The 27,058-nt window shown below is 35.6% G+C and overlaps 1 pseudogene; it reads left to right on the forward strand.

The window, feature by feature from the left end:
• The first annotated feature begins 9,097 nt into the window (after positions 1 to 9,097).
• LOC118006207 lies at positions 9,098 to 25,787 on the forward strand (annotated as a pseudogene).
• Positions 25,788 to 27,058: the final 1,271 nt, after the last annotated feature.

The following is a 27,058-nucleotide window of genomic DNA, read 5'->3' on the forward strand; positions in this document are numbered from 1 at the left end:
TATCTGAAATGATATCAAGAACATCTAACTTGTAAATATAGACATAATTCTTAATTCACCATTATTAATGTGGTCAAGTAGGGTAACTGTTCTCAATCTCCGCTTCTCCATTTGTAATTTGGAAAAATAATGGTACCAACTCAGTACTATTTTATCTATAAATGAAAGGTGCTGAAGGAATTTCCTTTTATGAAGAAAAGGACAGTAAATACTTTATTCCATTATAATTCCAACATATACACTCTATCTTATTATTAACAGTAGTTATTTTATTTTGACATTATGCAATTTGTAAAAAAAATACTGGCTTCAGATATAATATCCAAGACTTTTTAGTCATATTATTGAAGTTAAAAAATAAAACCTTCAAAACTCTCTTTTGATTGATAAATTGAAGATATGCATTGAATGTACTTTTCCTGGCACTTTGATATACTTGATCAAGTTAAGGACTTCATAATGGAGTGATTATCTTAAATTATCAGGTCAAACCAATCTAATCACAAGGGCCTTAAAAGTGGAACAGTGAGGCAGAAAAGGAAAGCCAGAGAAAAAGATGTAAGGATGGAGGTGGGACTGAAGCGTGAAAGATTTCTGTCTTGGAAGATGAAGGAAGAGGCCATGAACCCAGGAATGTGGAAGGCCTCTATGAGCTGGAAAGGCAAGAAAATATTCATCCCTTGAACCCCCAGAAGGAAAACAGCCCCGCCAACACCTTAGTTTTCACCCAGTGAGACCCACAGCGAATTTTTAACCTGCAGAGCTATAAAAATATATAATTTGCATTGGTTTAAGCTACTAAATTTATGGTAATTTGTTACAGTAGCAAATAGAAAACTAATATGAGCACTAAAAAAGAACATGAATTATTGAAATAGTAACCTTCAAGGCACACTTCAACATTAACAAAATAAATGATCCAATTATGATAATCTTCTTTATATTTAAAAAATAATAATAGTAGAAATCAGGATTACATACTTTCATAAAATATGTAAAATAATTTCTTCCTTAGTTAATCAAATATTTTCTTTCTCAGTAATATTCTCACATGGTAAAGGGACAAAGACTATAGCAATGTTATGGTTCTATCATCAGAAAAATTACAAATATTTCATAAGAATGTTGTTATATTTTAAACTGGAAAATTTAAACATGATATTTTATGATTAAAAGATAAAGTTAAAAATAGAACTACCTTAAAATCCAGCACACTACTAGATATTTACCCAAAGAATACAAGAACATTAATTCAAATGAATACATGCACCCCTATGTTTATAGTAGCATTATTTACAATAGCCATGATATGGAAGCAGCCCAAGTGTCCATTGACTGATGAATGGATAAAGAAGATGTGATACACACACACAAACACACACACACATACACACACTCACACCCCACAATGGAATATTATTCAGCCATTAAAAATAATGCAACCTTGCCATTTACAATGTCATGGATGGAGCTAGAGAGTATAATGGCTAAGTGAAGTAAGTTGATCAGAGAAAGACAAATATTATATGATTTCACTCATATGTGGAATTAAAAAAAACAAACAAACAAGAAAAGGGAAAAGATAAGAGAGGGGGAGAGACAGACAGAAAAGCAGACAGACAGACAAACCAAGAAACAGATTCTTAATTATAGAGAAGGGAGGTGGGGGGGGATGGGCTAAATAGGTGATGGGGATTAAAAAAATGATTCCATAGCACAGTGCCATGAAAAAAATGATTTGAAACAGAATAAATTAAAGAGTAACATTTTTATTTGGGTATGGAGTATAGTTTTCCAGATATTGGAAAGAAGCTTTCTGCTATAGAGTCATCCCAATTTAGTGAATCTGAGTGATGTTGGGCATTCTTTGTTCTTGATCCAGTTTGCATCGGGGAAGTCATATTCTCAAGTTATTGAGTGTGGGGTGGAAAGAAGGTGGGAGGCAAAAAGTAAAATGAATTCCACAGTGTTACTAAACACTGCTTCTCCCTCTCTGCCCCCAAGTCTGACAGCTTCAAACTGTATCAGTCATCCTGGCATTATTTGTTCAGAAGACCAAAATCACAAAGGCACTGTCTTCCTCTTCTCAATGCTAATATCTAACTTTATTAAACCAATGCGACTTGATATACATGTGTGCTATGGAATAGAAGACTTGTGAAAAATAAGCAATTATTACTTCTAGGTGGTTTAAATTTATTAACCAGTTATAAATCAAGGAATATGTTTTTATATGATTAAAAGTGGTATAAATGAAAATAATGAGTGAAATTTGAAAAATCAGCCATCATAAATTCCTCCAGCAACAAATGATAGATTCCTATAGCTACAAATCATGTATTTCTGTAGCTAGAATTGATGCCACTGCAAAACGCTACATTTTGCCCCAAAAGAGCCATACTGAAGAGCAACGAATCTGTTCTTATTTTCCTGTCTCCACATCAGGTTACTTTGAAGAGAGAGCTATCAATTTTCTTTGCTCCAGAAATAAACCAAGTCAGGGGTACATATGGAAATATAAATTTCCCCAAACAATACTACTTTGAAGAAAAGCTAACAAACACTTACTCCACATCTGTTTTTCAGTACAGTGCCCCAATTTGCAAGGAGGTATAAATGCAAATTTTACCATCCTCTGAATCATGGCTATCTTAAAAAAAAAAAAAAAAATCCCAATATAATTCAATCCTTTTTATTCCAAATATATTATATTAAATCCAATTAAAATAAAATTTAAAAAATAAAGCCAATATATATTAATTTATGCAATAAACCACTTTTGTTAGAAACATTTTTTTTTTTAATTCAGAGCATTGTTGACATTGTTCCCCTTTTGTATCAAACATAGGATACTCTCAAGGTTTATATATGTAGTATAAGATTTTACTTATTTACTTATTTATTTGTCAGAGAGAGAGAGCACAAACAGGGGGAGCAGCAAGCAGAGGGAGAAGCATGCTCCCTGCTGAGCAGGGAGTCCGATGCAGAACTCCATCCCAGGACCTCATGACCTGAGTCAAAGGCTGATGCTTAACTGACTGAGCCAGCCATGAGCCCCCTCAAGGTTTATATTTTTATTTTATTTTTATTTATTTTTATTTTTTTTAAGATTTTATTTATTTATTTGAGAGAGAGAATGAGAGACAGAGAGCATGAGAGGGAGGAGGGTCAGAGAGCAAAGCAGACTCCCTGCCGAGCAGGGAGCCCGATGCGGGACTCGATCCTGGGACTCCAGGATCATGACCTGAGCCGAAGGCAGTCGCTTAACCAACTGAGCCACCCAGGCGCCCAAGGTTTATATTTTAAACTGTGATTATCCATATGTATAGGAAATTCAGTAAGATTATATTTCTAAGGTATTGATTTGTTTTGTTTTGTTTTTTTACTTTCATTTTGGGGGTATATCCTTGTTCACATGTAGCCTACAAACATTATCAAAGAGGATAACACTCATTTAATTTGCTCTAAATTGTTACGCTACATCTTTGGATAAGCAACTTAGAACTGCAAGAAAGGATACAAGTTTTATCTATGAGGTAATAGTACATCTTTGTTTCCATTAGAATTGTAATTCTTGAACTAAATAATTCCACCAATACTTCCTTAAAAAAACTTGATGCTGATCTGAAAAATCCCTTAATTTTTTTTTTAAAGATTTTATTTATTCATTTGAGACACAGAGATACAGAGAGAGAGAGAGAAAGCATGAGCAGGGAGAGAGGCAGAGGGAGAGGGAGAAGCAGGCTCCTCGCTGACCAGGAGCTCGATGTGAGGCTCGATCCCAGGACCCTGGGATCATGACCTGAGCCGAAGGCAGATGCTTAACCATCTGAGCCACCCAGGCGCCCCTGAAAAATCCCTTAATTTAAAATGACAGATTTTTAAGTACCCTGAAGTAATGGGTCCTGACTGTCTTACTTCCTTGTGTACTACTCAAAGCTCCTAACAGAATCTTCACACATGTTCAGCGGTTTAGACATGTTTCTTAAAAGAATAAGCACATGTTACAATAGCAAATAGTGATTAAAACACTATTATGTGTATAGTAATAACACTGTTACACATTATACTTGTAACATTCAGGGAGGCATACATTCTCTTTAGAAACCTTCATTCGATTATAAGGAATGACACATTGAAGTCAACTTTTGGAATAAAGAATATTTGAAAAGATAAATATAATAATTAAGTTAATTCTCTATTCCATTCCTTATGTCTTCCTATACTTATTTTATATATTATCTAAAATATTATTTTCAACATCTTGTAATACGTAAAAATATTTCACAGGACTTATTTTGTTATCCAAATCATGATTTATATTCCATATTAAATTTTAACTCTTATGAGGATACTTAATATATAAAATGTGAAATCATGAGAAATATAAAGAAAACTCAGGCCATTACGAAGTCTTTCAACTTGTTGATTTTAATTTTTTATTTGTTTTCATTTCCTACGGATGCTATCTGTTCTCTGATATCCATCCTCTGCTTCCTCCATCAAAATGGGCATTTAGCTGGGCAGCAGCATGTGGCTAATGGCTGGTGAACGGTATATGAACAAAGGTGATATGTACAAGCTTAGGGTCCAGCTCTTAAAAGCAAGAAAGCATGCCGCCTGCCTTCCTGGAGGTAATATTCCCACATGTAAATTTTCTCCTCCCTGCAGATGTGAAGGTAGGATCTGGGCTCGTAGATAACAGCTGCCCTGAAGATGGCACACCATCAGCCCTGCAACAGACTCTTCTGAACTGCTATACCAAAGATTATATTTACACTGTTGATATCTTCAAACTGGAGACATGTCAGAAAGTATTTATCTTGCTTAACTGTTTTGGTTTTTTTGTTGCTGTTGTTACAGCAGCTTAGAATTTATATCAACTATTTCCTTAGTGAAGAACACATAACCCATGGTGTTCAGGATTAGATTGTTTTGCGTCAGGGTAATATTGCCAAAAAAATGTATAACATTTTTTGATATAAATTGGTAATGGTTAGTTACATTTAGTATAAAAAAATTATGTGACTATTAAGTTATTTTCTTATTAGCTATTTTCCTATGTTCAGGTATAAATTCTATAATACCCATTCCTTCACTAAAAATAGTAATATACACTGATCCACTTCCATTATCTTTCTTTCCAGTACTTCATTCTTTTTAAAGCATATGATTTTGAACAATTAACTACTAAAATGTGCAATTCATTTGTAAGTTTTCCAATAATCCTTAGTGACCTTGGGTTTTCAGGTTTGTCAACTTCTCAATAACCACTTATAAAAGTTAGAAGAAAGAATTGGTCCCTCATGAAATCCCTTAAATGAAGTAAATTTTAAAATCCTTTCATGCATTACGGTGCCAGTCACTGTGGCTAATCCCATTCAAGCTCCATAATTAGTATCCCATGGTAGGGATTCCCACCCGTAACGTGTTGCACAACATCACAGAACAGGGAGGGATATAAGAAAGAAAGGCTCCCAGCAGACCTATACGTGACAGAATGTGTGAATCAATTTTAATTAATTCTGCCTCTTTAAATCTGTCTGCTCTTTTGGAGAGATTGCTATCTGCCTCAGACACTCTGGCAAAATAATTAACAGAACCACTGTCGGAGACTGATAGCACAGGCAGCAGCTGATACCTGTTCCAGGAACACCTCGTCATCCAAGTGCCATCGAACTGCAAAGGTGAAGGGCATGCCGTGCAGTGCAACGTTAATTTTACTAAATAAGCGCGTGATTTATAACATACATTATAGACTTTTATTTATCTAGCATGTAACCAAAATAAAGAAGATTGTTTCTAAAACACTTCAAACTGTTCTGGCAAGTATCTCAGACGTTCTGACAAAATATCTTTAAATAAGATCGCCCACAGTCCCTATGAGTAGCCGCGATAGTGTGCATGGACCCCTGTGTCCCTCCACACAGAAAATCAATAAAACAAAAATTATTCCTAAATGAAAAAACAGAAAGTTGTGAATTATAAAAGTAAACACGAAACATTCCATTAAGTCCTCTAACATCCGTTTAATATATAGTTGTTTTTGTTTTTGCTAGAACCTGATATTTTCCTATTTTCCTACAAAAATAATAATTCCCTTATTAGGTAGAATTAAGTAGTATTAACCAAGCAGAGTGAACTTTTTGTTTTGTTTTGTTTTAACAATACAATAGAATTTGACATCACCTTTTCCAATTGCAAAGATTTGCTCATCCATTCAATGACTGAATTTCATAGTCACAAGAGCCTGATACTTATTTCCTGGCTTATTTACTTACAGTGGTCAATGGTAGGGCAACACAATTAGATACTAAATGACTATGATAAAGATAGCTTCAAATAATCATCTCTATACTCAATGCTTCAGTCACTAGTTACTGAGAAATCTATTATAATCTAGTTTGTCCCAAATTTTCATTTCCATCATCATTCCATCAGACATCCTTTGAGGAGTCTAATACTTATGTATTCTGTATTTTTACTATCCATTAAGGAAATAACAGGATTTTATTTTTGATTTATTTATTTTTATTTAAATTCAATTAACATATATCATTGGTTTCAGAGGTAGAGATCAGTGATTCATCAGTCTTATACAATACCCAGTACTCATTACAACACGTGCCCTCCTTAATGTCCATCACCCAGTTACCCCATCCCCCCACCCAACTCTCCTCCAGCAACCCTCAGTTTGTTTCCTATGCTTAAGAGTCTCTTATGGTTTGTCTCCCTCTGATTTTTTTTCCCCTATCTTCCCCAATGATCCTCTGTTTTGTTACTTAAATTTGGGGGCGCCTGGGTGGCTGAGTCGTTACGCGTCTGCCTTCGGCTCAGGTCATGGTCCCAGGGTCCTGGGATCGAGCCCTGCATCGGGCTGCCTGCTCCGCGGGAAGCCTGCTTCTCCCTCTCCCGCTCTCCCTGCTTGTGTTCCCTCTCTCGCTGTGTCTCTCTGTCATATAAATAAATTAAATCTTAAAAAAAAAAAATTCTACAAATCAGTGAGATCATATGATAATTGTCTTTCTCTGATTGACTTATTTCACTTAGCATAACACCCTACAACCCAGCAATTGCACTACTGGGTATTTACCCCAAAGATACAAATGTAGGGATCCGAAGGGGCACCTGCACCCCAATGTTTATAGCAGCAATGTCCACAATAGCTGAACTATGGAAAGAGCCCAGATGTCCAACGACAGATGAACAAAGAAGATGTATATATACAAGAGAATACTTACTCAGCAATTAAAAAAAAAAATGAAATCTTGCCATTTGCAACAACATGGAAATAATAGGATTTTAAAATTGAGTAAGATCTTGGCCAGGATACCATAAGGAAGGTGAGTAAACTCAGACTCAAGAGATGTCAAAAGACTTACTAAATCCTACAGTTAGGATGGAATGGAATCAGAACTGGCAACCTGGAATTCTGACTTGTGACCCAGCATGTAATTCACTGATAGGATTGCTTTGCAGTATCAGAGATACTTGGGTTGATTTCTAAGAGGCCACCATAGATTCTTTCTTCCAAAGCCATGTGCTCTTCTACTTCTTTTATCTCCAGCCTCTTATTTTAGAACTGAAATGACATACTCTCCCAACCTAGTTCTAAACAATTCTGGAAAAATTTTTTTCTTCCCATTTTTGTGCAAAAACAACAATGAAAAACCCTGAGATTAGGCAAAATAACTTTCCTGCCTATTCTAGGAGATATTTATTCCTTGAACACTTCGAGCCAACTAAAATAATGTACGTATCAGGACTAGCAGTTTGCCTATCGATACTTGTCTCATCTATACCCACTGATCCAGAGTTATTGTGCCATAAACTCTGCCCATTCCAAACTAGTTCCTTGAATTGCAACACTTGTTTAAAATTATTCAGATTAAGAAATCATTTCTAATGAAATGCTATATGTATCCATTCCTGACTTCCCCTTTCTGAAGATGTTCTTAAAACTCTGTCAAGATGGTGTTATCACGTGTACCAGTCAGGGTCTCTAGAGAAACAAAATCAATAGGATGTATATTTATATATAGAGAGAGAGATTTATTTTAAGAAATTGTCTCATGTGAGTGGGGAGGCTGCCAAATCTTAAAGTCCACAGGATGGGCCGCCAGGCTAGAAACCCAGAGAAGAAGTGAGGTTGCAGTTCAAGTCCAGAGGCATTCTGCTGGCAGAATTCCCCCTTCCCAGAGGAAAACAGTCTTTTTCTTAAGATCTTTAATTATTTGGATGAGGCCCGCCCCCATTATGGAGCTTAATCTGCTTACTCAAAGTCTACTGATTCAAATGTAATCGCATTAAAAATACCTTTCCAACAACATCCGTAACTCAACATACACCTAGGCACTGCGGCCTGGCCAAAATGACACAAAAACTTAACATCCCATGTCTTATAGCAGCAAATTAAATATAAGCATATATCATTTTATTGTGCTTCACTTTACTGCTCTTTCCATATACTGCATTTTTTACAAATTGAAGGTTTGTGGCAATCGTGCATCAGGTTTACTCAATATGCTGAGCTCACAGTTGAGATCTGCTGCTCCTCTCAAAATATTCCTGCTCACTGGAGTGCCTGGGTCCACACTCGGTTGAGCATCTGACTCCTGGTTTCAGCACAGGTCGTGATCTCAGGGTGGTGAGATGGAACCCTGTGTCAGACTCTATGCTCAGCGTGAAGTCTGCTTGAGATTCTCTCTCTATCTGCCTCTGCCCCTCCTGCTTGTGCTCTCACTCTAAAATAAATAAATAAAATCTTGTATTATTGCTCATTGACAATGCATCTGGCTACCCAAGAGCTCTGATGAAGTTGTACGATAAGATTAATGTTGTTTTCATGCCAGCCAACACAGCCTCCATTCTGCAGCCATGGATCAAGGAGTAATTCTGAATTTCAAGTATTGTTATTTAAGAAATACATCACATAAGGTGTCATAGAAGTTCCTCTGATGGATTTGGGCAAAGTAAACTGAATAACTTTTGGGAAGTATTCACCATTCTAGATGGCATTAAGAATATTCATGCTTCATGGAAAAGAGGTCAAAATATCAGACTTACTAGGAGTTGAAAGAAGTGGATTCCAATCCTCATGGATGACTTTGAGGGGTGCAAGACTTCAGTGGAAGTAAGTGCAGATAGGATAGAAATAGCAGGAGAGCTAGAAGTGGAGCCTGAGGATGGGACTGAGTTGCTGCAATCTCAAGAGAGAACTTTAATGGCTGAGGAGTTACTTCTTGCAGAAGAGCAAAGGGAATATTTTTTTGAGATGGAATCCACTTCTGGTCAAGATGCTGTGAAGATTATTGAAATGACAGCAACAGATTTAAAATACTACATACATTTAGTTGATAAAACAGTGGCAGGGTTTGAGAGGATTAGCTCCAGTTTTGAAAGAAGTTCTACTGTGGACAAAATGCCATCAAACAGCATCATATGCTACAGCAAAATCTGTGAAAAGGACAGGTCAACTGATGCAACAAACTTCATTGTCCTCTTTTAAGAAGTCGGCACAGCCACCCCACCCTTCAACAACCACCATGCTGATCAGTCAGCAGCCATCAACATCAAGACAAGACCCTCTACCAGTAAGATTAGGACTCACTGAAAGCTCAGATGACAGTATTTTTTAGCAATAAAGTATTTTTTTAATCAAAGTCTGTATATTCTTTAGATAATGATATTCCATGTGCATTTAATAGACTACAGTATAGTGTAATCATAACTTTTTATGCACTAGGAAACCAAAACCTTTATTTGACTTGCTTTATTACAATATTCACTTTACTGTGGGGGTATGGAATTGCACCTGCAATATCTCTGAGGCATGCCTGTAAACTTAGTTTTGCTTGATCAACAATTTTTGTAGTGGTCTACTGGGAAATTGACTGCTGACAAACCATTTGCAGAAATCCAATTATGCAGAAGTGTCATAGCTGATAAGCCAACCCAGTTTCTTAAGTCTAGAATCTACATGAAAGATAAGATTCACAAGGGAATGGAGTCTTTTGTAATACTCTCAGTGCCTAAAACAATGAGGAACAAATAGCAGGTAACTGAAAAACAGATGAATGAATAAATAAATTAATAAGTCAGATATTCTGGTATTATTTGCAGAGAAGGGAAAGATTATTTTCAAAATGACCTCATTATGTAAACATATGTACTGTGGAAACTCTCGCACTTCAGTAATTGAAATTCAATATGTACAAGATATATAATTATAGCATAACCTTCTATGTGTGTAAAACAAATATCTAGACCCACAGAGCACACGGGAGGCAATCAATACTTTTTATGATGATTAACAATTTTGTTTCACATGAGAAATTAAATTTTCAAAATTCCTTTCATGCAAATATCAGTTGCTTAGGTGATTTGTCTAGCATTCTTATATTTCACAGAGCTCCAACAGGCTGTAATCCCTTAAATATAATCTTTGTTGTCATAATTCTCCTTGATATTTCCTCTCATTTCTTAATGACATTTTAAAGATTCTAGACATATCACTTCTGTTTACAGGTCTCCATCTCAAAAAGCTCCAGGTGACAAAGATAACTGAGCATTAAGTTGATGCCATCCTGTTCATGAAGACTGAAGAAGTATTCTGAATCTTGATTTATATCCCAGGCTTTATATTCACAGCATTTCATATTTAAAAGATTTTTCACATACGTCATTCTTAAATCTTTACAAAGATTATTGAAAGCAACTCATTTTTCTTATTTCAGTTAAGAATTGAAACTCCCTGGAAAAATGGCACCTTTGCATAGTTTTATGAGGGACAGGAATCCCAAGGCATGCCAACTAGGACACTGAATTATTATCTACAATATTAAGTGCTATGTATATATTTGTCAAATTGAATTAGATTTCCTGGGAAACATTTTAAAAGATTCACTGAACTAAAACTAAAAGCTTCTCTATTTATGACTACATAAGGAAATGCCATTTCTCTGGGTTCATCCATCTTTCAATCTGGACATTAAGAAATGCTCCAGAGGTTCATGATATAAATATAAACAACAATATCTTCTCTGTACCTTATATGCCAAATGTCCTATGACATTACCAGTCGGAATAGACTTTACTATTTACTTATACCTGACATTAGACATGTGTGGCAGTGAATGAATATTTTACTCTTTGATTCAAGAAATTTGTGTAAACCAATTTATCTAAACTTAGAGTTTGCTCATCTGAAAAAGCAACTCTTATTTCATGAAGTTGTTAGAATAGAAACAAAACTTGCTTGTGACCTACTATGTCCTAATGACAATTATAACTTAAGTTTCTACAGAATTTCAGAATTTACAATTTTTCAAAAAAACACACATACATATATACACCCAAGCACATCATTATAAAATGATGACAGTAGAAAAGGAATCTTAAAGATTATAAATCTCAAAGCCCTAATTTTCCAGACAGACAAAAAAGAAAAAAAAAAAAAAAGGTACGCTCAGAGAAGTGAATTTGTCAAACACCTCATCAAAACAAAAAACTGGTAATGAAACCACAAAACCCAGCCTACTATACGTCAAGAACTTTTTTTTTTTAAGAAGGGGAAGGGGGAGGGGCATAGGGAGAGGGAGAGAGAGAGAATCCTAGGCAGACTCCACACCTAGAGTGAAGCCTGATGCAGGGCTGGATCTCACAACCCTGAGATCATGACCTGAGCCAAAATCAAGAGTTGAACGCTTAACCGACTGAGACACCCAGGCGCCTCTACAGTAATTCTTGTGTGTGTGTGTGTGTGTGCGCGCATGCACACACCTCCAGGTATGTGTTCATATGTGTTTAACGTAAATCATTTTGATATATGTACATAAAGGAAATCATGTTTTTTTTTTTAAATACATGGTTCATATGTAGAAGGAGTGATAATAATTATAGGAATAGATTCTTATAAAACAGATCTTTCCTTTGGTGTTAGAAAAGAGGAAATTCAATTTCATCATGCAAATTTATTGGCATTTAAGTTTGCATCTCAGGCAATGATTCTTAAAAAAGAGTATTACATCATTGTATTCTAAGTTTTTTATAAATAGTTTGATAGAGTAGCATTTTTCATTTAAATAACACTGGTGAATAATTTATTTTATGATAAAAATTAGAGTCATTCATCATTCTCAATGATTTACGTTCCAATATCATTTCCTGATTGAGGCAGAATGTTATATCATCACCTTTTTATCAAGGGAATCATTTATAACCTTGAAAATTGAGATGAGACCACTTGAATCCACATAGCATAATGATCAGGACTGAGAAGTGAGATCATTTGTATCAAATTGGCATAATTACTTTGTCCAGATCATTCTTTTCCATGAAGATAAGGGTGTGAATTAATAATTTTACTGTTTACTTCGGGAAATTCCTATAAACAAATGTATCTGGACAAAGAGTTTATCCATCTAAGCAAACAAGTCTTTTATTACGGCATCAGTTATCTTCTGAGCAAACAATTTTCTTTTCAAACAACAGTTTAGTTATCATGACTTGCTTCAAGATTCATACCTTTTCCCACACACCATTTCTAAACTATTATGTTATGAACTTTACTCACTCGCAACCACTTCCCTGAATGTAAATATCTTCCTTGAACCACTAAGGCATACATCCCCAAACACTAAAAACATAGAACATTAAAAACATCTGTTTGTATCTATACTTACAAGGCACTAATAAGAATCTTCACATTGTTATTTTATTTTACTGCTATAGATCCAATAGACTTAGACTTACTTTGTGTTTGTGTATGTGTGTGCTTTTTTATAGTCAAGTGTTGACAACTTACTTTTTGTCTGTGTTACAACCTAATAATCTAAAAATGTTTTTGAAGTATGTTGAAAACTTGAACATTCTTATGGCTTAAACGTGTCTCATTAAAAGAACAGAAGTCTGAAAACGACTTCTCTAGATCTTACCTTTCTTCATCTATAGAGTGATAAAATATGCCTTATACTTTATGTAAGTCAGTGAGATACCATATTTTTTTCATTTTAACTCGTTTAGTTAGCACACAGTGTTATATTAGTTTCAGGTGTACAATAGAGTGATAGAATAATCCATCACCCAGTGCTCATCATGACAAGTGCACTCCTTAATCCCCATCACCTATTTCACCCATCCTCCTACCCACATCTCCTCTGGTAACCTTGATTTTGTTCTCTACAGTTAACAGTCTGTTTCTTGGTTTGTCTCTCTCTCTCTCTTTTTTCCCTTCACTCATCTGTTTTGTTCCTTAAATTCCACCTATGAGTGAAATCATATGGTGTTTGTCTTTCTTCGACTAACTTATTTTGCTTAGCATTATATTCTCTAGCCCCATCCATGTGATTACAAATGCCAAGATTTCATTCTTTTTTTATGGATGAATATTCCATTGTGTGTATATGTATACATACACACATATGTACATACACACATACATATATACACACTACATCTTCTTTATCAATTCATCTATCAATGGACATTTGGCTGCTTCCATAATTTGGCTATTGTAAATAATGTTCAATAAACATAGGGATGCATATATCCTTTTGAATTAGTGTTTTTGTATTCAATGGGTAATACACAGTAGTGCAATTACTGGATCATAAGATAGTTATATTTTTAACTTTCTGAGGAACCTCCATACTGTTTTCCAGAGTGGCTGCACCAGTTTGCATTCCCACCAAATGTGCACCAGGATTCCTTTTTCTCCACATCCTTGCCATATTTATTGTTTCTTGGTTTTGATTTTAGTCATTCTGACAGGTGTGAGGTGATATCTCATTGAAGTTTTGATTTGTATTTCCTTGATGATGAGTGATGTTGAGTATCTTTTCATATATCTGTTGGGCATCTTTATGTCTTCCTTGGAGAAATATCTGTTCATGTATACTGACCTTTTTTAAAATGGATTATTCAAATTTTGGGAGTGTTGAGTTGTATCAGTTCTTAGTATTTGAGATATTAACCTTTTATTAGATATGTCATCTGTAAATATCTTCTCCCATTCTATAGGCTGCCTTTTAGTTTTGTTTTTTCCTCTGCTGTGCAGATGCTTTTTATCTTGATGAAGTCCCGATAGTTTATTTTTGCTTTTCTTTCCTTGCCTCAGGAGACGTATCTAGAAAAATGTTGCTCTGGCCGATGTCAGACAAGTTACTGCCTATGCTCTCTTTTAGGATTTTTTGGTTTTAGGTCTTACATTTATGTCTTTAATCGATTTTGAGTTTATTTTTGTGTTTGATGTCACAAAGTCGTCTGGTTTCAATTTTTTGCATGTGGCTGACCAGGTTTCCCAACACCATTTGCTGAAGAGACTGTCTTTTTCCCATTGGATATTCTTTCTTGCTTTGTCAAAGACTAGTTGACCATATAATTGTGGGTTTATTTCTGGGCTTTCTATTCTATTCTATTTATCTCTATGTCTATTTTTGTGCTAGCGCCATACTGTTTTGATTGCTACAGTTTTATGATACCTTGAAGTCTAGAATTGTGATACCTCCAACTTTGCTTTTCTTTTTCAAAACTGCTTTGGCTATTTGGGTTCTTCTGTGGTTCCATATAAATTTTAGGATTTTTTGTTCTATTTCTGTGAAAAATGTTATTGTGATTTGGATAGGGATCACATAAAATCCGTAGATTGCTTTGGGTAGTATAGATATTTTAACAATATTTGTTCTTCCAATCCATAAGCATGGGATGTCTCTCCATTTCTTTATGTCATCTTAAATTTCTTTCAGCAATGTTTTATAGTTTTCAGAGTATCGGTCACTCACCACTTTGGTTAGGTTTATTCCTAGGTATCTTATTATTTTGTAAACAGGATTGTTTTCTTAATTTCTCTTTCTGCTGCTTTATTATTAGTGTCTATTCTTTATTACTCTGATGTATAGAAATGTACCATATTTCTGTACATTGATTTTGTATCCTGTAACTTTACTGAATTCATTCATCAGTTCTAGCTTTTTGGTGGAATCTTTAGTTTTCTATATGTAGTATCATGTCATCTGCAAATAGTGGAAGATTTACCTCTTCCTTACCAATTTGGATATTGTCTGATCACTGTAGTTAGGATTTCCAGTACTATGTTGAATAAAAGTGGTGAGAATGGACGTCCTTGCCTTGTTCCTGATCTTAGGGGAAAAGCTCTCAGGTTTTCCCACTGAATATGATGTTTACTATGGGTTTTTCATAGACAGCCTTTGTTATGTTGAGGGATGTTTCCTCTAAACCTACTCTGTTGAGGACTTTTATCATGAATTGATGTTGTAGTTTGTCGACTGCTTTTTCTGTATCTATTGAAATGATCATTTGTTTTTTATCCTTTCTCTCATTGATGTGATGCACCACATTGATGGATTTGCAAATACTGAACCACTCTTGCATCCCAGGAATAAATCCCATTTGATTGTGGTGAATGTTTTGTTTAATGAACTGTTTGATTCAGTTTGCTAATGTTTTGCTGTGAATGTTTACAACTATGTTCATCAGAGATATTGGCCTGTAGTTCTCTTTTTTACTGAGGTCTTTATCTGGTTTTGGTATTAGGGTGATACTGACCTTATAGAATGAGTTTGGAATTTTCCTCTTTCTATTGTTTGGGATAGTTTGAGAAAAATAGGTATTAACTTCTCTTTAAATGTTTGATAGAAATTTGCTGATGAAGCTCTCTGATTCTGGACTTTTGATGGGAGTTTTCTGATTACTGAATCAACCTCCTTTCTGGTCTGTTCAGATTTTCTATTTCGGAATTCCTGCTTCTGTTTAGGTAGGTTATATGTTCATTGGAATTTATCCAGTTTTTCTAGGTTGTCTAATTTGTTGGCATATAGTTTTTCATATTATTTTACAATTGTATTTCAGTGGTGTTATTTCTCCTCTTTCATTTGTGATTTTGTTTATATGCATCTTTTTTTTTTTTTTTTTCCCCATGCGTCTGGCTAGCTGTATGGCAATTTTGTTGATCTTTTCAAAGAACCAGCTCTTGGTTTCCTGATCTGTTCTACTGTTTTGTTTTGTTTTGTTTTTTAGTTTCTGTATCATGTATTTCTGCTCTAATACTTAGTATTTCCTTTCTTCTGCTTGTTTTGGATTTTGTGTGTTATTCTTTCTCTAGCTCCTCTACGTATAAGGTTAGGTTGAGTTTTTTCTTGTTTTCTGAGGTAGGACTGTATTGCTACAAACTTCCGTTTTAACAACCGCTTTGCTGCATCCAAAGGTATTGGAGCACTGCGTTTTTATTTTTGTTTCCCTGTACTTTTTCTTTTTTGATTCCTTGGTTGACCCATTCGTCGTCTAGATCATGTTATTTAACTTCCTTGTATTTGTGTTTTTTCCTGATTTTTTCTTATGGTTGAGTTTTAGTTTCATAATGCTGTGGTCAGCAAAGATGCATGGTATGACTTCAGTCTTTCTGAATTTGTTGAAACATGTTTTGTGGCCGAATATGTGATCTGTTCTGAAGAATATTCCATGTGCACTTGAAAAGAATGTGTATTCTGGGTGCCTGGGTGGCTCAGTCGTTAAGCGTCTGCCTTCAGCTCAGGTCATGATTCCAGGGTCCTAGGATCGAGCCCTGCATCGGGCTCCCTGCTCAGACAGGAGCCTGCTTCTCCCTCTCCTGCTCCCCCTGCTTGTGTTCCCTCTCTCGCTGTCTCTCTCTCTGTTGAAAAATAAATAAAATCTAAAAAAAAAAAAGAAAAGAATGTGTATTCTGCTGTTTTAGGATGAAATATTCTACATACATCTATTAAGTCCATCTGGTCCAGTGTATCATTCAAAGCCACTATTTCCTTGTTGATTTTTTATTTGGATAGACTGTCTGTTGATGTAAACGGGGTATTAAAGTCCCCTACTACTATTGTATTACTATTGATTAGCTTCTTTATGTTTGTTATTAACTGTTTTATGTATTTGGTTGTTCCCATATTGGGTGCATAAATATTCACACCTGTTACATCTTCTTGTTGGGATTATCTCCTTTGTTATTATATCATGTCCTTCTTTGTCCTTTCTATAAACTTTGTTTTAAAGTCTGGTTTGTCTGATATAAGTATCGCTACTCTGGCTTTCTTTTGGCATCTATTTGCATGATAAATATTTCTCTATCCCCTTACTTTCAATCTGCATATGTCTTTAGGGCTGAAATGAGTCTCTTGTAGGAAGCATATAGATTGGTCTTGTTTTTTAATCCACTCTGTCACCCTATGTCTCTTGATTGGAGTATTTAATCCATTTACATTCAAAGTATATCATTGATAGGTATGTATTTATTGCCATTTTGCTACTTGTTTTGTGGTTGCTTTTTGTAGGTTGTTTTTTTTTTTTTTTTAAGATTTTATTTATTTATCAGAGAGTGAGAGAGTATAAGCAGAGGGAGAGGGAGCCAGAGGGAGAGGGAGAAGCAGGCTTCCCACTGAGCAAGGAGCCTGATGAGGGACTTGATCCCAGGACACTGGGATCATGACCTGAGCTGAAGGCAGCCGCTTAACCGACTGAGCCACCCAGGCACCCGTTTTTTGTAGTTTTTCTCTGACCCTTTCTTCTCTTTCTTTCTTCCATGGTTTGCTGGTTTTCTTTAGTGATATACTTGGATTCCTTATTTTTTTGTTTTTTACATATCTATTACTGTTTTTTGATTTGTGGTTACCCATCAGTTTACATATAACATCTTTTGCATATAGCAGTCTATATTAAGCTGATGGTTGCTTAACTTTAATCTCATTCTTTACTGTTCTCCCCCCACCTTTCAGATATTTGGTATTATATTTTACGTCCTTTTGTTATGTGCTTCTCTTGACTGATTTTTACAGGTGTACTTTTTTTTTCTTTTGTTCTTCCTATTTTCCTTACTCTTACTTATGGTTTTCATTTTCCACTCACAGAGTCCCCCTTAACATTTCTCCTAGGGCTGGTTTAGTGGTCATGAATTCTTTTAACTTTTGTTTGGTACCAGGTACACACTGCATCTGTGTAAAGTGGCTGAGCAGGACATGTGCAGGGTTGACAAAATGTGTTCTGAACCCAGGGCTGAGGCCAGCAGGCTTGAAATGGGCAAGCCCTTAGGAGAATACCTGGGTGGGATGTACTTCTGGGGAGGTTAAGGAGCAAGTGTCTGTGCAGGGTTTCCTCCTGCAAGAGGCACTGTGTATATGCCAGGGGGCAGGGAGGAAAAGCTTCTTTGTTCCTGGAGAATCCCCCAACATGCTCCAAAATCGGTATAAAGAGATCTTTCTCCTGTTTTCCCCATGCACTGTGCAAACTGTACCTTCTGTGTTACCTCTCCAAAGGTTGCTATCTCTTTCAGAGCAGGGACCCAGCTATCACTGACCCTCCCTGCTAGCCCACTGCTGAGTCAGCTGACTTTTTAAAGCTCCAGGCTTTAAGTCCCACTAGTTATACAAACTCAGGGAATTCAGCCCCTCTAGTTTTCAAAGCCAGTCGTTTTGGGGATGTGTCTTCTCTGCGTGGGCTCCGTGGTGCAAGGGACGATTTCTTTCCCCTCTCCATGCCTGCAACTCTTTTCCCTCCTACATGCAGATCCGACCACCATTTCTGCCCTTCCTAATCAATCAGATGCGATTCCTTCTCTATGTTTAGTTGTGGAGTTTGTTCTGCCAGTCTTTGGATTATTCTGTTTATTTACAGAGTGTGAGTGATATCTAGTTGTAAATGTGAGACAGAGTGAGTTTAGGATCCTCCTACTCTGCTATCTTCCCAGGCATCGCTATTCAAATAACATTTTTTTTTCCAAGATAACATATTTTTATGTGACATATTTTCCTTTAGTTCAAATAACACAACCAGAAGCTATCAGTATCAAAATACAAAGGGAAGCGCAATTCACTTTTGTATCTTTCTATTTGAATTATAATTAATTTGTCAAATAACGTGAAAGAAAATGGTTATCATATACTCCTAATTTAATCATGCCAAAAGAATGGCATGAGATGTTCCAAATTTAGATAAAATATTGTTACTTTGTTTCTGATCACTCAGTGCTCATTTCATTTCTAAATTTTAGCTACATTTACTCACCAAGTAAAATTCAGTAAACTCTACTTGTACAATATATTATTTAAGAACCACAAAGAACATTCAGTATTTGGGAGTGGTCAATAACTAAGATATAGAACTTCCACATATATATGAAATAAAATATATGAAAATAAGAAAAGCTTTTCCTTACAGTAGAATCCTAATAAATGTAGAATGAATTGCTAAAATGTACAATGAAACTATAGGATAAAGGTATAATGAAGAACATGATATTATAAAATCTCAAGTAATCTCCCCATAAATTAATTTTTAAATATAAAGGACAATACTGACTCCATATTGGAAAAAATAATCCCGCATTACCTTAATCACTTTAATGAAGGATCAAAGTGAAGATTGCCACTAATGGGATAAACTGTCACCGCATTCCCCCTGATATGTTGCCCTGAGAAGGGTATAACATCACTCCCATGATATTTTACCTAAAATGCTTAACCTGAAACAATGAGGAAGTATCTTGAAAACTCTAATTGTGGTTAATTCTACCAAATATCTTGCCTGTTTGCTTCAAAATGTCAAGATCATGAAAGACAAAGTAAGTCTAAGAAATTGGTACAGGTTAAAGGACTTTAAAAATAAATGACAACTGAATGCATGAATCCTGGAAAGAGGGATTAACATACATTTTGTATGCATACCATAAAAATTAACACTATGGTAATTCTGTTTGTCTTTTTGCTTCAACCAAATAAAAGAAAGCACTATTAATAAAATATTATAAGATCCATGGCAATTAAACTTGAAGCAATAACAACTTTGTTATTCTCATGATTAATAACAATGGTCAAGTCTAGGTCCATCTCTGCTCACCTGCTCACCTAATCAGTGAGTCTTAGACAGCTTCACGTTCACCATTATTTAAAGACGACCACACAGAAAGTGCACACCCTCAGAAACCAAAGCAGCTGAATGACACTAATGATACACTAAGGAGTTAAATTTGAAATGTCTACTAAATACAGAATTTAAGTAGTAATTCCCAGTGGGTATGATTGTTATAGAGAAGAATGATAGGTCTAGTCTACCATAATAATTAATTATGTAAGAAAGTCTTCATTGTTACAGATCTAGTGGGAATGAGTCAATCATCTGGTTAAATATGGAGATTCACTGTTTGGGGCCTGCATAATCCATGGGATTATGGAAGACTGTGAAAGACCATTTGGCATGAGTTAGTGAATATTACCAGTATTTTCTAGGGTAGATCATTATTACTAGTTACAGTACAGGAAACCTGTCAGATTGACTACTTTTTTGCTGTCATTCAAACACTTAGCTTTTTGAAAATAGCTTGGTTTTCACTTTGGGTGTGTGTATGCATAAATTCCTTTCTACATGGTCAGATGAGGTTAGATTTATAGGTCAAAGAGGACTGGTTTTGAAGTTTGAGTCTTCTGACACATAAATCTTACAGAACTTATATTTTAACACAGCACATTCAATAGATTCATCCTCACCAAAACATACCATACACACACATAGCTAGTTATTGCATGTACTTTAGTTTAAAATATTAAATATTCCAGTGACATGTTTCATCATTTTAATAATTTTTTTAAGATTTTTTATTTATTTATTTGAGCGAGAGAATGAGAGAGAGAGAGAGCACATGAGAGGGGGGAGGGTCAGAGGGAGAAGCAGACTCCCTGCCGGGCAAGGAGACCGATATGGGACTCGATCCCGGGACTCCAGGATCATGACCTGAGCCGAAGGCAGTCACTTAACCAACTGAGCCACCCAGGCGCCCCATCATTTTAAAATCTGGTGATGCATGCACTAGGATGTAAACACATCACACACCACAGGTTTTCATTTTTTTAAGATTTTATTTATTTATTTATTTGAGAGAGAGAGAGATAGTGAGAGAGAGCAGGAGCAGTGACGGGGAGGAGTTAAGGAGAGGGAGGAGCAGGCTGCCACTGAGCAGGGAGTCCAACTGACCCAGCTCGATCCCAGGACCCCAATATCGTAAGCTGAGCTGAAGGCAGACACTTAACCTACTGAGCCACCCAGGCATCCCCAGATTTTCATTTTTAAAGCATTTTACAAGACAATTCCACCTGTAATAACTTTTTAAAATCTGTTTTGCAATTACAAACCCCTTAAATAAAGACCTATGTGCATAAAAGTAAGTTTCAAAACTTTTAGAAGCAAAGATAATATGTCTCATTATGTCCCTAGGGTATGTATAATTCTTTTTCAAGATACACATGTCATAAAGCATAGAAAAATTTCTCGTAAGATCAACTAAAGTTTAAACATTAAAATAAAGGATTATTAAACAGAATATATAAAGGATTCTTACAAATTTAAAATGAAACAATTGACAGTAAAGTTGAAAACAAATGGACAAAGAGTATAAGAAGGCGATTTAAGAAAGGGAAACCAAATGGCCAATAAACTTCTGAGAAAATGCTAACTCTCATTACAATCAGGAAATTGAAAGTAAAAATCACAAAAGGATGCAGTTCAACTATCATTCTTCAACAAAAAAGCCACCTAATTTCCAAATACTAGCAAGGATGTAGAACAATGGGAACTCTTAAAGAATGCTAGTGAGTGTGTCAATTACCATACCGAATTTAGAGAATAATTTCAATATATATGCATTTAAAATGTGTATACCATACATACAAAATTCTACAAATCCTAGAAAAATGCTTGTACAGGTGTAGAAAGGTATGCATAAGGATCTCTGTAACAATTTCATTTGCAGTTAGAAATAACTGCAAGGGAATAGCTAAATACCTCAATATATACAATGGAACTATCCAACAGTCAAAATGTATAAAATTGAACTACATGTGTAAATATGGATAAGTTACTAGGATATTATATTGAAATAAAAAGCCAGATTGAAGGAGGATAGGGAAATTATAAGTTCATTTTGTAAACTAGTGTTTGTGGCTTTTAAAATAATCCATTTTGTCGGGGCACCTGGGTGGCTCAGTTGGTTAAGCTATGGCCTTCGGCTCAGGTCATGATCCTGGAGTCCCTGGATCGAGTCCCGCATCAGGCTCCCTGCTTGTCAGGGAGTCTGCTTCTCCCTCTGACCCTCCCCCCTCTCATGTGCTTGCTCTCTCTCATTCTCTCTCTCTCAAATAAATAAAATCTTAAAAAAAAAAATCCATTTTGTCTAGGAATTGATTTATCTTTAATATAATTTATACAGAAACACAGAGCCTTTTGAATACTAAGGTACTGCATGGTAAAAAGGCAAAATGAATACCCTGTTTTCTTGAAGTCTATGAATGCATCAAAGACTAAAATTAGCTTGAACTTTGAATGTTATTTAATTGGATATAAACATTAGATTATTAATCAATAGTCCATTTAATCTGACTCCTTTACAATGGCAATTCAACATGAAAACATTATTTTTTGAACTTGCTAGAATGTTCTCAACATTTTCAACTAAATGTGGAACAAATAAATTAAATCAAGATGCGGCGTCTCAAGAGAACATTAGGTCCACTGAGTGGTAAAGTAGATCATGCCAACAGCCACCCATTTAAATCAGAGTTTATTTTTTAAAAAAAGGAACATTTTATAATATAATAATCACATACAATATGAAGCACATAATCACTATGAAACATATATTTATGGATTTTTAATGTACCTATCCTGTTTTGCAAGGAGCTGTGAACCAAAATTAATAACACTAATTATACCCAGCCACCTGCAATGAGTAGCATTAAAAATAAATTATACCTACAATTTCTTTAAAAATATATTCTTTGGAGACTGGGGAATGACAATCTACTATAGCTAAAGAAAATATTATTTTCCGGGCGCCTGGGTGGCTCAGTCAGTTGAGCGACTGCCTTCGGCTCAGGTCATGATCCCAGGGTCCTGGGATCAAGTCCCACATCGGGCTCCCTGCTCTGCGGGAGGCCTGCTTCTCCCTCTCCCACTCCCTCTGCTTGTGTTCCCTCTCTCGCTGTGTCTCTCTCTGTCAAATAAATAAATAAAAAAAGAAAATATTATTTTCCTCATATCAAAGCTTTATATAAAAATAATAATTTATACCTGGGGCTTTAAAATATTGCCATTTTTAAAGGCAGTATTTCTCTTTGACCTCACATTTTCTATTTAGAGCACAGTCATTTAAACTATGGTCTATGATTTAAAAAAGGAAAGTTATTCTTAATGGGTCAATCATATAATTCAATGTGATTATCAGGGACTGTAGCTATAAATTTAGTGAATAAATTCCATAAAAATTTGATCTCGGTATTTGGAATTGTAATTTAACTGTGCTCACTATTTCAAGGAGAGAGCAGAAAGACTGAACTCAATATTATGACTATTTAATCTCAGGTTGCGTTTCACATAAACCATAGAATTCATATAATCTATTTGCTTCTATAATTTTTAGTGAGGACAACATCAGAAAAGAAAAAAATCTTAATTCTTAGGAAAATGTAGTAGATAATTCTATCCTCTGGAAACTAAATATGTATCGTAACGTATTCTGAAATGAATAGAACTGACTTTGAATTCAAAAACTTCATTCAAAAACATCGTTATTGAGTGTGTATTATCTTCCAGGAACTGAGCCAAGACAGAGGGACACAATTTTGAAAAGATATGGAAACAACTCTGAAGCATTTACTATCTAAATGGGTTTGAAGTGTAGAATGTGAATTTTCCATATGGTAGTAATTTTATATGAGTATAGTTGTAAAGTTTTTTTTTTTTTTTTTTTTCTGAGAATTAAAGGTGATTGGAACTCAGAACATAAACATTTCAGTAGAAACTGAGAGAAGCTATATTTAGTTAACTTCACCTATAAAGAAACAGGGAAAGTATTTAGAATATAGATGAGATGATCCTAACTTTGGGAGGCAGGGCACATGGGATCTACCCTAGTCTCTGCCACAGACATTCTGTTTAGTCATGAACAATCACTTATATTCTGTGGGCTTCATTTTTGCTTGACTGTCTACATATATATTGAAGAAAATAAATAAGATAACCTATTATCCTATAATTATGAGAAAACTTAACCCCCAGAGTAAAATTAAACAACTCAATACAGCTAATTAAGTATTCCTTTTCCAATATCATTATTTTGTAGAAGATTAAAAATTACAGAAAGAATAAAACTGAAATATTTGAAATATAACTTATTAAAGAACTATATATATACTCTTTTTGCTTAGGTTGTTTAAACATCAGAATACGGTATGATCTTTTCCAGCAGCACTCCCAACCCAGCAAAAAAAAAAAAGTAAAGCTTTCTCTATTTTCTTTTTTTTCTCATTACCTCTAATTTCCATAGGCATGAAGCTATTCCTTTTTAATTTCTCTTTGGAGGAGGAGCTAAACAGGCAATATTATGAGCAAATTCCTTAAATACATGCTTGTCAAATGAGCAGATTTGGGTACAGAGATAATGAGTAATCAAAATGATTCTAGTATTTTCTTCTACTATTTTATGGAACTTCGACATAGGGCTCTAATAATTTTTATTAGAAAAATCGACACAAGTGTGATAATAGACACAAGTGACTCCTCCATGGTCCCACAGGTGTTCGCATGCCCCCAAGCATGGACTGTTAAAGTATCCCAAGCTCTTCACAACTGTATACCGTCTACAAGCTGGTCCTTAAAGAGCCCTTCCCTGGGATTTATAAACAGTATTGGGGGAAAGAAAGTGTAAACCCTGTGAGGTCAGGCCGCTAGCTTCCTTCAGATGACTGATGTCCTTAGCATATGTAAGACCTTTATTAAATCTTCACTAGACATTAGTGAGAAAGAAAAAATGGCTATTTCAGTCTCTCCGATAAAGATGCCAATTCTAATGGTATAGAACGTTCCTCCTTTAACAGCTGTGGCTGGCAAGAAGAAAGCAGTTCTCTGCATTCTCACCTAAGCTCAGATCAAGGAATAGGTATAATAAGTGGGAAATCTTGGAGTAAGTATAATTACCGTCCAGCCTCCCAAAGGAATACTCAACAGCCTTTGACTAAGCATGAACAAAGGAAAGATTCCATTAAAAAGTCCAAACATTTGAGGTTGTCACCGTCTTCTGAAGCTGCTCATTTTAAGTCAAGCAAATGAGAAGCACGAACATCAGATTCTTCCAGCCGCGTTTCCCAATCTGAATAACAAGCACAAATTGATGCTGACATGCACTCTACTCCTGTGAGCTATCCGTATGGTCCAGGACCTGATGTCACATCCAGAGGCTTTCCAGATGATCTGCCCTGGATGCGGTTCACGTGCACATACTGCACACTCCTGGTCAAGCGGAAGGCAGACCTCAAGCTCCACCCTTGTTGCCACACAGGAGAAAGGCCTTATCCATGTCAAGCCTGTGGGAAAAGATTTAGCAGGCTGGACCACCTCAGTAGCCGTTTCTGAACAATTCACCAGGCATGCAAATTAATCTGCAGAAAATGCAAACGCCACGTGACTGATATAACAGGGCAAGTGGTCCAGGAAGGAACCAGGCACTACAGATGCTACAGGCACTGAAGTGGGCATAGACAGCCTCCCCATTGGTTTGGAAGCTGAACAGCATCGTATGTCCCCATCAGATGGAGATAAGGATTCCAGATGGCACTTCAGTGAAGATGAGAATAGATCATACATGGAGACTGAAGAGGATGGGTCTGCTGATCTGGTCATAAAATTGGGTTGATGATAATGAAGAAGAAGAGAAGGAGATAGAGCCCCCAGGACATCTGCTGGCTGGTTTCAGCTGCATTTGTTAGTAGGATCAGTTTCTGCAGGGGTCAGGACTCAACCTGGACATTAGGTAGCTAACATGGGAACCAACAGAGCTGGCATGTCTGCAACTTATGCTGACTTCCTGTCTCTCTATTTTTCCGTGGTCAGAGTCTGGCTCACAAAGGTATCAGACTGACTTAAAAGTGATGACCTAATATAACTTGCATACTTTCCGAACAGGTCATGGTATCCATTCTGAACTTTGTTGCCCTAAAATATGTTGCTGCACCGGAAAGAAAGACCTAGCATGAGTTGGCATGAGGGATGAACAATTAATCCTCTTCCTTTTATTACAGAGGTACCTTTTTTCTTTTAATATTTGAAAGATCTGCTTAGCAAACTTTTCTCAAAGAAAGTATTTTAAATAAATTTACCACAACCAAACTTTCTGTAAGATAATTTCAAGACATTCCAAAAACACAAACTACTAATATTGAATTTTCACAGGGAACCAGGTAAGAGCACATTTAAGGGTCTGGCACCCTTACCTGACTGAATTATAAGTCTTTCTATTAATTTCAGATATAATTTAATTTCAGATCTAAAACAACCTTTCAGTATCCTAATATCCTAGGTATTGTTTTAGGATTATGGCAGACGACAAATCTAAAATGTGAAACTGTTCATATTTGAATTTTTTGTCATTAAGGTAAAGATGACTCTTATGTAGTCAGTATTGTTTAAAAAAAAAGCAAAAACCTAAAATAGAGGCAGACCAGAGATTACATAGAGACATCATCTTCTAAAGCAGGAAACAAATACTGCCTAAAGTCAAGGGAGTTTGTGAAGATCTGTCAATATAATTCTCTTCCTCTCTAAAGGAAAACAAACAAACAAAAAAAAACAAAAAAAATGATGAACGAGAAAATTGGAAGTTACCATTCTTAAGAGTAATTTCTAACATTTACTGTTCTGCTATATTATTTCTAAAGTGCTCTCTCACACATTTTTTCACTTAATCAGCAAGGTAGATATTATTGTCTCTAATTTACAAGTGAGGAAATTAATCAGAAAGCTTAAGTGGTGGGACTAGTGATGGACAGGTCTTGATTTTAAACAGCCCTCTTTCGACTGTCCCCATATTGTCTCCCGAAATGGCAAAGAACTGAAGTCAAACCTCACCAATCTGCAGTAATTAGAAGAAAGCCTATTAGAATTAGGAAGTATGAAAGAACTTAATAAGCTTCAACAACACATAATAACTTAGACTAGAGCTATCCAAGAATGCTCAGTGATGACCCTCCAGTGTCTACGG

The sequence above is a fragment of the Mirounga leonina genome, unplaced genomic scaffold (assembly GCF_011800145.1).
Source record: "Mirounga leonina isolate KUSES-001 unplaced genomic scaffold, KU_Mleo_1.0 Mir_95, whole genome shotgun sequence".
Lineage (NCBI taxonomy): Eukaryota > Metazoa > Chordata > Mammalia > Carnivora > Phocidae > Mirounga > Mirounga leonina.